We start from the raw sequence: 13,830 nt of genomic DNA, 5'->3' as shown, positions 1-13,830 counted from the left end.
CACTTCAGTTCTCATGTTCCCCAAGACAAGAACTACCGCCTATCCTTCCATTTGTCCGTATGTTCTACTCCTCAAACTTTACACCTTTGGAAAGATCTAGTTCCAATGCCCCATTCTTTGCATTAGTAGAAAGTTACGGTTTTTGAATCTATCCTGAACTGGCAATCAGAAAATGCTTTAGCCCAAAATAATGTTGTCAAGACAATTGATACCAAGCTTCCAACTATCCAAGGTTGATCAAACAACTTTGGTCATAAATAAATTACTTAAGAGACATTCCAAAAGAAACTTCATCAGATGAAATTTGGTAGATATGTTTCTCATCTTTATTTTGAAGACCAAATGGCTAAAATGGAGAAATTGAGAAAACAAATCAAGCTCCTACAAGACATAAAATTTACCCCTTTTCTAGATACATTTTCTCAGCCTTGGCGAACAATTCAAATGGACGTGGGTCCTTCTAGAGGTACATCAATTGCTTCAATCATTGACGAATCTCCAAAATAGGATCATCTTTTGTTGACCATGCTTCTAATGGAATAACTTGATTTCGCCAACACAATATCTTATGTAATTCCCGATATTGTCGAGGATAAAGTGAGATTCTACAAGGAACGGAAAATTTGCCTATGATACAAGCCAAGTAAAACAAAAGCAGAATTTGTAACAAATATACCATCTCACAGCACAGCCCTTCCTTGGCCTTAGAATAGGAACCGTCTCTTAGCCAACAAATTCCTTTTTATTTTTTTATTCATATCATGGAAAATTTTAAAAAAAGTAGAATTTTGATCCACATGTTTCACATTTATGGTAAGTGCAAAGCATACTATCAGGATTGATCAAAACATTTATAGTTTTAAAGAATCATATCAAGTAGAAAGGAAGAGGGGAGAAAGGTTCTAGGAATTCATAACAAACCATACAATATTATTTATGGAGAGGATGCGTTCTGCTCCTTAATGCATACATATGCTGCCTTTTATAAACATAAAATAACAAGCTAGAATTTTCCAGACTTCGTTTGGCCAATAAAAGCCAATTATTTGCACTAGTCAAGCTTTCTACTGACAGACTGACTTCTTCACTCATTATCTCGATTTTTTCACTTTTGTTACAATCCCACGGTACCATGGATAGTACGCTACAATACAGTATATGAACAATGCTAAACAATACGTGAATGGTATGTTATAGTACTTTGAGTCAAATTTCTCGTTTCATTCACGTGATTCATCTGCTTCTTTTGTTTTATCTTGAATAGGATTCTAGGAGAATCTTCTTTTCCTTCACTCATTATGCCCATAGATAGGCTCTTTAGTGCTATTGTCCAAGTCATCCGAGTCTTCTCCATACTTTTGCCTTCAATATTCCTTGAGCATTCTTTCAATTTCTAGAGTTTCAAGATATTATCATCTAAAAGCCAGTATAAAGTATAAATTAGACCGAATGTCAGGACAATTAGGAGTGCTTTTTTCTTAATATTGTTGTTTGAGCACTTTGGAGCTTTTCTACCTCTTCAATAGCTGGAGCAACTTCTGCATCTAATTCAACCAACCTTTGTTTTTTGGATTATTGATGAGAACTTGTCGAAGTATCGGTAGAACTTGCTAGAATACCATATTAGGGTAGACACCCAAGCTGGAGGGATAGACTTTCTCTGTCAAGACCTACATTGAGCGCAAATTGTAATTCACTATAGTCAAAAAGATCTTGTGATAGTAGTTCTCCTCATGGATCTTGCAATGGATCTTGCAATGATGAAGCTAGATCCTATGAATTTGTTGGTGATTTAGAAATGTCTGATACATCCATTCCATAATATCTTTTTAGGTAAGCATTAGTCATCTTTGTAATCCCAAGAAATGGGATCATCTTTTGTTAGCCATGCTTATGGTGGAATAATTAGATTTCATTGGCATAATATCCTCTATAAATCCTAATACTGTCGAGGATAAGTTGAGATTCTACAAGGAATTGTTATAAAAATCTCATTTTGAATAGGTTGGGATTTATATGTAGATACTCCAATATTTACCGAAGTTTTACACGTCTCCACTAGGTCAAAGAAATACCCATGGTCTAAAAAATTAGGACAACGGTGTAAAGTTCTGGGTCAAGCCAACATGCTCAAAGTTGGGCTTGGAAAATATTTTTTCATGCGCCTAATGATTTGAGCCAACTAAGCATTTCCCCAAAATATTTATACTTGGCTTCTCCTTGAATAATACTAGTTATAATAAAAGGCATCTTGGCTGTTGAAAACTCAATGGCAATGGCATAAAGATTAAATAAATACGTTTTTTTGGAAATTCTTCTTCTGAGAAGAAAGTGAGAGGATGAAAAAATAGATATTTTGGGTGCAATCCATCTAACCTAAGGAGAAAACCACCATATTCATTAAAAATCTGAAAATGATACTGCCGTATAAGTCTTCTAAGATTTTAAATAAGAACATTGTCTTGGATAAGTCCAAGGAATAGGAAGGCTATTTGAGCTTGATTTCTCATGTCTTAAAATCGCCTCTTGAATTTCTTACAACACATATTTATGGACATGATAGCTATAAATTCTTTTAATCTGAACATAAAATCAACAAATACATTCTTTTTTCCCGCAATATGGTTGGTTTCAAATTAATACTTTGAATACCATTTTGCCCACCTAAGAAGTTGTGGATAAGAAATTTACTTGTATTTGAATTTCAACATTCGAGAGGATGAGGACATGTCCATCTCCACATGGAAACAATGTCCTATGAGATGAAATTTAAACTTCTTGATGCAATATTTTACTGTCAAGATTTCTTTGAATGTGAAGTGATTTATCCGTTTGCGTGAATTTTCCACTCTTATGTCCACAAACTCGTCGCTTTCCATCTATTTCTTCAAATAAAAAAGGCATCCTAGTATTTATCATTGGCATTTGTCTGCCATATCATTTTTTCCATAAAAGGGATTTGCCAAGGAGGAAGATAATGTAGCATTTCTTTAAGCCTGCATAGAGACTTAGGGCGCGCATGGTAACGTTTCTACTCCGAAAAATAGCCCCGTTCATCTTCGGTGCAAGAGCGCTCGATCAGTGAGCTTTTCTTTTCAGAAATAGTTCTTTTCTATTTTTACCGGAAATAATTTCTGAGCAAAATAACGTGTTTGGTAATTTATATTCTTGGAATAGAAAAAGAATAAAATATATTTGGTACGATTCATCAATTTTTATATCTATTTGTTTTTTCTTCTTACTCCCGGACCGCCAAATGACGACCGCCGACTGGCGCCGCACAATCACCGACCATTGACTGTCGCTACGGCCTGCTGCCGACAGTCGGTGGTCGTGTAGCGGCGGGAGGCAAGAGGTAGGTGACGGTAGCAATCGCCCGTTGGGTGGTGGTGAGTGGTGGGCTATGGGCAGCAGTCATGCGGTGGCAAGTCGTGGTTGATAGCGGTTGGCTAGTAGTGGCTGGCGATTAGCGAGCGGCCAACGATGGCCGCGACAAGGAATAAGCACAAAGGAAAAATACAAAACAAAATAGATTATTTCTAAAAATTGTTCCTGGAATAAGAAGCAATTTTTTTTTTTTTTTAATATTCCAAATCTATTCTCCAGCTACTTTTTTTATTTCAGGAAATAAAAAAATAAGCTGACTTTACCAAATAGATTTCTATTCTTTTTTTGTTCCGGAGAACAAAAAAAAAATATAAATTGGGAGAAACAGAAACGTTACCCCCGCAGACCTTCAATTTGTTGTGATTCCCATGAAGTAAGTTAAGGAATTGTTGACCCTACTTGGGAAGAGATTTTCATTAGGAAATTTTTGCAACTCCTCAACAATATGAGGACCATGATAGCAAGTTATATCTTTAAGATGCATCCCAACAAATTCAATTTATTTCTGGGTAATAATCATCTTCTTTTGAAATAGCATGATGCCATGCTTTCACATCAAGTTTGCAAATTGGATTAATAATTTACAATGAGAATTCGGCTGGATTGTAGAGGAGGATATCGTAAATGCAAATTTGAGCATTAGTCAAGATGGGTTGGATAATTCTCCACATAATTTTCTGGAACAGCGAATTAAATAATATTTATAGACTACTCAAGCCACATATCATATTATATATAAATCACAAAGACTTTATGTTTTCTTAACCTTCTAGAGACTTGTCCCGAACGGTAAAATATTTGACTAACTCTAGAATTTTATATACATACTCATACAATAGAGTTCACTCCCTTGCTCCCTTGCAAATAAACTATGACAAAGGTTTTCATCATGTGGCATAAATGACAAACAAATCATTATAATATAACAAGTATGTACATCGCAATAGGATACTAGCAATGTTTGCACATAATATCAACTAGCCAGGTTGAAAATGAAAATCCATTTTTCTATTTATCATGATTTTCAAACCTATTCATGAAGCAATCATCATTCAATAGTACCTTTGTAAATTCATAAATTATTGGGATAAATTATCATATAAATCCATTTTTCCAACATTTAAGTAATTATTACAATTTTTCAATTCTAAGAAATGTGAATATTTAATTTATACTCTTGTTGACACAAAAACTGACCATTTTGGATGGTCAATTGATCACTTAGTTAGAAAACCAATAATTATTTCCCAAATTGCGACTTTGGCCAACCTTCCTTTAGGTTCCCGATAAATTGAAAGAGTTCAAGGATGCAAAAAAAAAAAAAAAAAAAAAACAGCTTAATCGAACAAAATCTCTTCCTTTTAATAAACCTTGAACATGCAATTCTAGGTTCACTATTTTCTCGGTTCTTAGTAAAAGGAAATCAACAATTAGTCAATTTTATACTTAGTCTCAAAATTGACAACTTGGTCAAGTCTTACACTTAGTCTCCATATTAATGTCTTGGTCACTTTTTATACTGATCACATTTTTCCCATCCAAAATGCTACCAAACCTCATGGAAGTAAGATGTGTTTGATCTACCAAGTCCTTAGATTTCTCTTACTTTAAACACAGAATTAGACAACTCAAAACTTTGACTACCTTCAAAGCAAAATAAATAAGAACAAAAGTTAACAATCTCTCAATTTTTAAAGCAGCAAAACTAATTTGATAAAAAGGTAGTGAAGCCCATTAATCACCCCGTAAGCACTTGTAAAATGGAGTTAGACTCTATAGCGATAGAAGATAGAAGCATTAGGTCTCTTTTTTTACTCGAAAGATTGGAGAGTGAAAATTGAAGGGGAAAGTAACGTGTGATTTCTTTTCTTTCTTTTGACACTTGAAAATTGTGTGGTAGATTTATAAGATCAAGAACGGAAGTGTGCTAGGAAGACTACATAAGTGTTATAAAGGGACAAGAACAATTAACCAAGGTTAAAAACAATGATGACATTGGGGTTAAAATACTAGGTGGAAAATGGACAAATGGGTGTTCAATTTAAAAGGCATTTGATAAGTTACTAATGTATCTTGTAATTCAGTAAATAAACAAGGAAATTAGTGTCCAGTTTAAACACCAATAATTCTGGAAAATCATATTGAACTCACTAAAATTATCTACAAAAGCTATCCATCATAAAGAAAATCTCGACTCAATAAACATTGAATTTTGAAAATTATCTAATATATATTTCAAAGGATATTGCTCCCTATCAACAATTATTATGGTTGAAAGTTAATCACTGTTACTCTACACAATGTATATATCAATATCTATCAATCTAATCTACCTACCCAAAAAAAAAAAAATCTAATCTTAATGCTTCGCAATCTGCGAACACGAAAATCATCCTTCTAACTTTCTGCACATCACAAAATTAGTATTACACCTGAGATTTCATACGTGCCATCCAGAATTCTAAGTTAATTGATAATTAATTTTATATCCTAAAAATTATTAATGAACATAAAAATTTCACGTCACATATTTAAGGATTGTGTATACATGTCCATCATTGATATTACAATATCTTGTTACTTTAAAAAGAATCTTTTAAATGTAAAAAAATATTTTTATGTACTTTTTCATCATGAAATACATAAAAATTATATCCGCATATTCATATCTTCGTATACGAGGAAATTGCAAGTGCACTCAAGCGCACACATGAAGCACACATCTAATCTCGTGTCATTTTTTTCTCAATCGCTATTTGTCGTGATCTCTCTTTTCTATTTGAATGAGGAAAAGATGTAAGTTTAGGTGTACTACATAGGCAAGCCAACGACTCTTGATTAGGTGCATGCTTTTCCAAACCCATACTTCGCACAACTTTGATTTCATTTTTTACGTTCTTAACAACCAAAGCACTTTCTAAGATCACCACCAACCATTTGGGGTTAGCTAGAAACCAATTGAGATATAGGAGCATCATCTCAATTCCTACAAAACCAAAGAGTCTAGAACCAAAGAGTCTAAAGCAGGGGGGCTTAATTACGTTAACGTTACACTTAGTGCCATTTCAACATCTCTAACTTATAGGGTTGTGTAATATAAGCGGTCACGCATTCTTGATTACCAATTATGAACCTAAAGATTATAAGCTGCTAGGTAATCATGCAAATGTTTTTGTAGAGTTATTTTTATCAAAGTCTAAACTAGATCTAGCCTAACCTAGAAAAGCAATTAACACACAATTTATTGAAAAGCGGTGTGGTAAGAAACACTCAAGTAATTGAAACCAACTAGGTAATGGTACGGAAGGTAATAATCCGATACGAGTTGGGTAAAGAATATACATCGCCTTGTCATAAACCTCAAGACTTAATCCATCGGAAGCTTGGATCCCTAACTATGGTGAGCTTGAATCTAAACACATTATGATAGTAGACGGATCTAAGCCATCCTAATTATCTATTTAGAAAGTGATCTTAAGGGTCCGTTCATTTCACGAAAAATGACTTCCGAAAAAACATTTTTCACGTTTTTTGGTGTTCGTTTCACGGAAAATTAACTAGTCAAGGAAAATGTTTTCCATCATTGGAAAAAATAACCTTTAAAGTGAGGAAAATATTTTCCACTTTTGAAAGTGGAAAACGTTTTCATGACTTCTTCCCTCTTACTTCTTTTTATCAATACATTTTCATTTTTTTTTTTGCTTTTTTTTTTCTTTTTCTTTTTTTAAATGGAGTTTTTAATTTCTTTTCTTTTCTTTCTTTCCTTTTCATCTTATTCTTTAGCGGCCGATAACCGGCCATGGTGAAGTTCGGCGACCGGCCGCAAACCGAGGTTGACGACCTCACCGGCCGGGGCAAAGCTCGCGGCTCGCTAGATCCGATGAGCCGGGTGGGGCTCGGGCCTCGCCCGAGCTCGCCGCGAGTTTGCCGAATCTAGCGGCAAAGCTCGCGGCTCACCGATCCAACGAGCCGGGTGGGGCTCGGGTCTCGCCCGAGCTCGTTGGATCTAGCGGCGGAGCTCAAGCTACCGATCCATGTGAGCCCAAGCTACGCTACTAGATCCGGCGAGCTCGAGCGAGATCGGCTAAGCCTTGAGCTCGCCGAATCTGGCCACGAGGTCTTGGTCAGCCGTTGGGCAACCGGACATCGTCGGGCAAGAAAGAGGCGGTGGTGGCGAAGGAGGAGGAAGAAGGAAAAGAAAAGAAAATTAATAAAAAAATTGATATTTTTAAATATAAATAATTAAAAATTCATTTTTAAAAAATATACAAAAAATAAAATTAATTTTTTGGTCAATTAAAATATTAAAATTCAATTTTTGATATTTTTCCAAATAATTAAATGAGCTAACGAACGGTGAAAAATATTTTCCACTCAAATTTTAGGTTTTGACCGAACACCTGGAAAATGACTTCCAAAAAAATGTTTTTCGGAAACATGATATTTTCCACGAAACGAATGGACCCTAAGTCTAATTTGATTTTATCGAACGAAAACTAAACTAAACGTTTGAAAATAACCTAATTTCAATAACTAATTGGCCTAATTAAACTAACTAGCTTATTCGATCGAAAAACCAAAAAACTATCTAGCCTAAACTAGCTACGTTAAGCCAAGTGTCGCCTTGGGCCACCATGGACCGCCGCTATTGACGTTCAGTCTTTGAGGAGTTTGTAATTACCAACCTCATTGGTTTTAAACATTCGTCTCGTCTGACGGTCACATCATGCATACAATCAAAGCAGTCAATTAGCAAGTTCATCAATCAACTGCAAATGAAGTCCGTCTCGAGAATTTGATCCTAACCATGCCATACGATCAGCCCAGCGACTCCCTAATCAACTAGAGCCTACTTAATTATGGTTAATGATCATTAACCCCCATTTGCGTTTTCAAGATTATAGGCTAACATTAAGTTCCAACTACCTTCTTCCTCTACTCGCTAAAAGGCATGCATTGAAGTCCTAACATTAATTTAGGCATTCACATGCAAAGTCAACTTAAACATCCAATTTAGACATACGAAACATTAAACAATCAAATAAGCAAGGGCACTAATTAGACTAAAAAGACAAGAAGCAGCTTTTTCCTAACCAAAATTCTATTTTATATTTTTTATCTTCGACTTTTTTTAAATAAAAAATATTTTAATATCAAAGATGGACCTGGGCCGGGCCCTAAACCCAGACCAGGCCCAAAACCCAGGTCTATCCGGGCCGGGCTGTGACGTGGATTGGGCTCTCATTTAAGCCTGGACTAGACCTAAGCCCAAACTCACGTTTCGTCTAGCCCAATCCCTAGGTCCACCTCTAATTCGACCCAGACCAAGTTCAAACTTACTAAGGCCTAGACCAGCCCACAGTCGGCCACGAACCCACGCCCATGGCCGGCCTCCTCCTCCGCCGAGCAGGTCCAGCTTCGTCCCGTCGCTGCCAAACCCCTCAAGATTCAGGCGTCACTCCCCCCGCCCGGCGACCGATTCTGGGCGCAGTACGTTTACCCGAGAGCCGGTCACCGACCAGCAATTCAGACCGACGCCAAGCACTACTAAACATATCCAGGGCATTAAACACGAAGCTTTGAAATAGAGCAACCATAGCAATGAACTGCGACGAAAACATGCTTAAAGAACAACACGGGCCCGAAACCCAGAATCAGAGAGGTTCAAACATTTCATCAAACATGTCCGGGGCATCACTCGAGTGGGAACATAGATTCACTAAGGACTCGAGTCCGCATCCGGGCTTAAATATAACCAACCATCAACAGATCAGATGAACGAGGGACGACCCACTTGAACTCAGCAAGAGTAAGAACAGGTCATAGCGAGTATCGGCCTAATCCAGACAAAACAGGGCAAATCAGGGCATCCGGCCTTACCTTGTTCGAGAGAGGTAACTGGTTGAGGCCACTTGCAGAATCGGCACGTGAAGAGGTCCCTGGAACGTCTCGGTCGAGACCGGGCAGCGGTAGCGGGGTTGTCACTGGGAACCCGTCACTTGGTGACCTTCCGACGCGGAACAGAGCCGCCGGTAACAGAGCGTGCCGAGAAAGCGAGGTAGTGGCCGTAGCAATTGAGGGCCGGAGAGATGGAAGAACTAAACGATTTCTCGGGCCTCTCTCTGGAGAAGAAAAACTGATTCCCTCTCCCTCTCCCTCTCCCTCTCCCCTCTCTCGGTCCCTCTTTCTGGAACGACAGCAATTCCTCTCTCCACTCTCTGACGTTTTCGTTTTCTCTCTCGTACGCACTGAAGATCAAAACAGGTATCACGAGGAACCTTCGGCTGTGGTGGAATTGTGATGACGAGAGACGGTGAACAAAGATTATATAAAAACAAAAAAAAAAAAAAACTCCAGAAACCTCCCTTCCTTTTCATTTTCCTCCTTTTCACTTTTTTTTTTTTTAAAATTAATATTATAAAAAATTTAAATTAATATATTTATAAAAAATTATATTATTGTCTTTCATGTTAAATTTTACTATAAATTATTGAATTAAATAATAAGAGTTGATGAATGTCTTAGTTCGGAATTTTACGCTTTTATTTATCATGGATAAAATCTAATTTAATAAATAATTGACAAATTTATCATAATTGATAATAATTTTTTATTTTTTTTCTTTCCAAGAGCCGCCTCGTGTTGTCCACGTCGAGACAAAATCTTTCACCCTCCGCTCTACAGAAGTCACTGGGAGCGAAAATATCTCGCCAGCTCGGTACCTTCCAGAAGCTCTCGTGCGTGGGCCTGTCCCACGTGCGAGCGTTCGCTCGCTCGGCCGAAAGGAGAGCAGAAATGGAGAAAGGGAGCTGGGCTTCTCATTGTTTGTGGGCTGGTCAATGGCCTTTTTTTCCTTTTAACATTGGCTTGTGGGCTGATTAAGGGCCCATGTACGTAATGAAGCCCTGATGACCAGAGCAGCGGATTCATGGGCCTTATTTGCTGAAGGGCCTCGTTTTATGAATTGGGCTACATGCACTAGTCAACCAGGCCTCCAGGTTTTTTCCAGTAAATATACAAAATGGGTTTGGTAAAATATATATTATATATGTATGCTTTGGTGATAAAAAAAATTATCAAAAGAAAATAAATAAAAAATTGACCGAAAGGGCAAATGACCGAGAAGGGCAAGTGGCCATCGGACGCCCACGAAGACCACCCGGCGAGGGTCGCTAGACGTCGGGCGACCATTGAAGACCACCGCCAAGGGTCGCCGGACGTCGAGCGACCACCGAAGACCATCACGGAGGGTCGCCGGACGTTGGGCAACCACCGAAAACCATCGGCCGAGGGTCTCCAAACGTCGGGCAACCCCGCCGCAACCTAGATCGGGCGGCGAGATTTATTTATTTATTTAACCTTTTTATATATATTATAAAAAATGATGCTACACCACTTCGACCGCAACCATGGGAGTTGTCGCGGCCGCTCATTGACAAAATCAGATGTCAACACTATTAGCATCCCTCTTGACATCGATTCTCAACATTATTCGTCTGGCATAATGAAAATTCTATTGTTAACAGCTTTCAGCAAAACAATGCACCCATCATATGTATGCCTTATTTATTTATTCATTTCAATAACCATGTTATTCGTCTCATTTTATCATCATGTCAATAACCATGTTAGTTTATCATCATGTAGCCTCCACATGTTATCGTATTGTTGTAGATTATGCCATGTCTATAGTCACGTCAGCTTGTTATCATGTGGTCTACTTGCATTAAATTCAAATAGTTACATGTATGATTTATTTACGTATTTATTCCCCATATATATCTTATAAAAAATGGCTTACGGGATTGACAAAATCGGGTGTCAACAACACTTTAGCATCCCTCTCAACATCGATTCTCAATATTGTTCGTCTCATTTAATGGTAACATCAACAACCATGTCAATAACCATGTTAACTTATTATCGCGTAGCCTCCACATGTTCGTTTATTTTGATAGATTCAGCCATATCTATAATTGCATTGTCTTGTTATTGTGTGGCCTACCCATGTTGAACTCAAACAGTTATCTACCATGTCAGCAGGCGTGTTAGCAACCATGTTGACAATTTATTTTGTAGTCTTGCCAGACCAGTTATCTACCACCGGTCAATCAAACTCCTTATGCCTTTGCTAAGGCACATCCACTTAGGTGTTTCATTCTCTTTGGACACTTTCTACAAACTTTAATTGAATTCTTATGAGTACTTGAACATTTGAGAGGATGATTGAGATATATATTTAGAAGATCCTTCACATATCCCTTAATTCTCAATATATTTCAAGGTTGTACATACATTTCCCTTAATTATGCATATTCATAATTGGCATTACAATATTTTGTTATTTTAAATGGTCATATTGTAAAGCTCGTATAAATACATCACGAGCTCTTCATGCATAAATTATACATTTCTCTCTTCTACATATTCTTATTTACAATCATTTACATCATCAAATGTTATAGTGAATGCTTTGGTCTTTTCGAAAGCTCATCTTAAGGAGGAGGAAGACAACTATGGTACAACTGTATTTAAAGTAAAAGATGCTCTAATGGAATTGTTCTTATGGGTAAGCTAAAGCTGAATTTCCATCAATAATAACGTGGGTTGGCCGATCCCACTCCAAGCCACGACAACTGGGCAATCATTTCTCAGCACTAGAAAGCTAACAGCAAAACACAACTGGATAACAATGCAAGAATATAAACCCAATCACCTAATGCTCCATAACAAAGGGTTAATACCACACAAAATTTCAAATTATTCTCACTATAATGCTTAAATGCCCCAATTTTTCCAAATAATAGCTTGAAATATCCTCATTTAAAAAAAAAATAAAGGTATAAAGTAAACATCATTTTAAATAAAGACTTAAAGTGCTATTATTTTCTCAAATAAAGATCTGAAATAAACCTTTTTCAAATAAGAACTCGATGTGGCTATATCAATTTGAAAGAATGGCTTAAACTCACTATTTAGTGAATGGTGATTTTTTTTTAAAAAAAAATTTTAAATTTTTCTTCTTTTTATTTTAGTTTTTTCTTCCAAAAAAACTTTAAAAATAAAAGAAAAAAGAAGATGAACACACACAAGAAGGAGGCTCATTCCCGCCTATGGCTGCCACCCCATCGCTAATGGGGTGGCCACGACTCTCATTAAAGGCGAGGCCTTGTTGGCCCGTTGGCACGAGAGAAGGTGATGACTCTCAAAATCTAGGCGAGGGTCACCCTCCTCACCCCAATTTAGGCAAGGGTTGCCAAGTAGGCGTGAGGGTCCCTCGCCCTCACCTCAATGACCCTCACCAGCTAGAGGTGAGGGGCTACTGGCCCTCGCCAGAGACAAGAGGGACCCTCCCTCCCATGCATCTTCTTCTTTTAATCTAATTTAATTTAAATCTAAATTATTTTTGGATGAAAATATCCCTAATCGTCTGAATTTTTTGGCGGCCAATGAAGTTAGGTCCTTATTTGAAACAATCATAATTACTCAAGCCATTTTTGAGATTGATATGATCATTTTAGCCCATTATTTAAAATAATGTCAACTTTAGGTTTTTATTTGAGAAAATGAAAGTACTTTGGGCCTTTTATTTGGTTCCATTTTTTTTTTGTGTCATTACAAATCCAAATGACAAAAATATCACACTTTTTTTTTTATGTCAGTTTTTTTTTTTGAATTTATACTTGTGTAACAAATATATCTTGAATAAAAGTCTGAAATAGGTCACAAAAAAAAAAAACAAGTATATATAGCGAAATAGTATATATATTACACATGTATAAGTTTAGAGTTTTTGGTGACACAAAAAAAGTTAGAAGTATTTGAGTCATAGTTGGTACAGTTTAGGGTTTTGGGTGACATAAAATAAGTTTAAATTATTTGTGTCACAATTGACATAATTTAGGATTTTTGTGCCCGCATGATAAGAGAATAGTGAGCCACCAAATTCTGCCAAACTCAAACCATCTAAAGATGCACATGCCATTTAGGACAAAGAGCCAAGAATTGAGGAGAGTTGCATCTTGTAATTCAATTTCCTACGGCCTTCGAAGGAGAAAATATTAGGTACACAAGATGTACCAACTCAACAGATTACTAATTCACTCATCGAGTGACATGTATCTCTCATGGGCCCAATGTCATATCTTCTTCGTCTCTCTCCTCTCGCAGACTTGCCCATCCATTTCTCTTCTTCTTCTTCTTCTTCTTCATTTCTCCCGCTCTTTTTTCTCTTTCTTTCTATTTGGCAACCGGCCATAGGCAAGGTTGCCCTCACCGAATCCAACAAGGGGACTAGTTGGATTTGGCGAGGGGTTGACTCTCGCGGCCAAGGCAAGTGAATGACATTGTCTCATCCCATGCAAGTGAGGGAGAGGGCCGGAGGGAGGAGAGGGGGCTTATGGAGGAGAGAAGTCGTCCATGGCCTGCAAAAAGAACAAAGAA

General features: G+C 37.2%; 1 long non-coding RNA gene across 1 annotated transcript; it reads right to left on the bottom strand.

The window, feature by feature from the left end:
- Positions 1-325: 325 nt before the first annotated feature.
- On the bottom strand, positions 326-9,671 carry LOC120294842. The gene is made up of 2 exons (XR_005552185.1): positions 9,268-9,671; positions 326-605 (listed from the first exon to the last, which is right to left on the bottom strand). It is a non-coding gene; the product is annotated as an uncharacterized LOC120294842 (long non-coding RNA).
- Positions 9,672-13,830: the final 4,159 nt, after the last annotated feature.

The sequence above is a fragment of the Eucalyptus grandis genome, chromosome 6, assembly GCF_016545825.1.
Source record: "Eucalyptus grandis isolate ANBG69807.140 chromosome 6, ASM1654582v1, whole genome shotgun sequence".
NCBI classification, from domain to species: Eukaryota; Viridiplantae; Streptophyta; class Magnoliopsida; order Myrtales; family Myrtaceae; genus Eucalyptus; species Eucalyptus grandis.
Note: the sequence above shows the minus strand (reverse complement) of the source record. Positions and strands in the feature narration are given on the sequence as shown.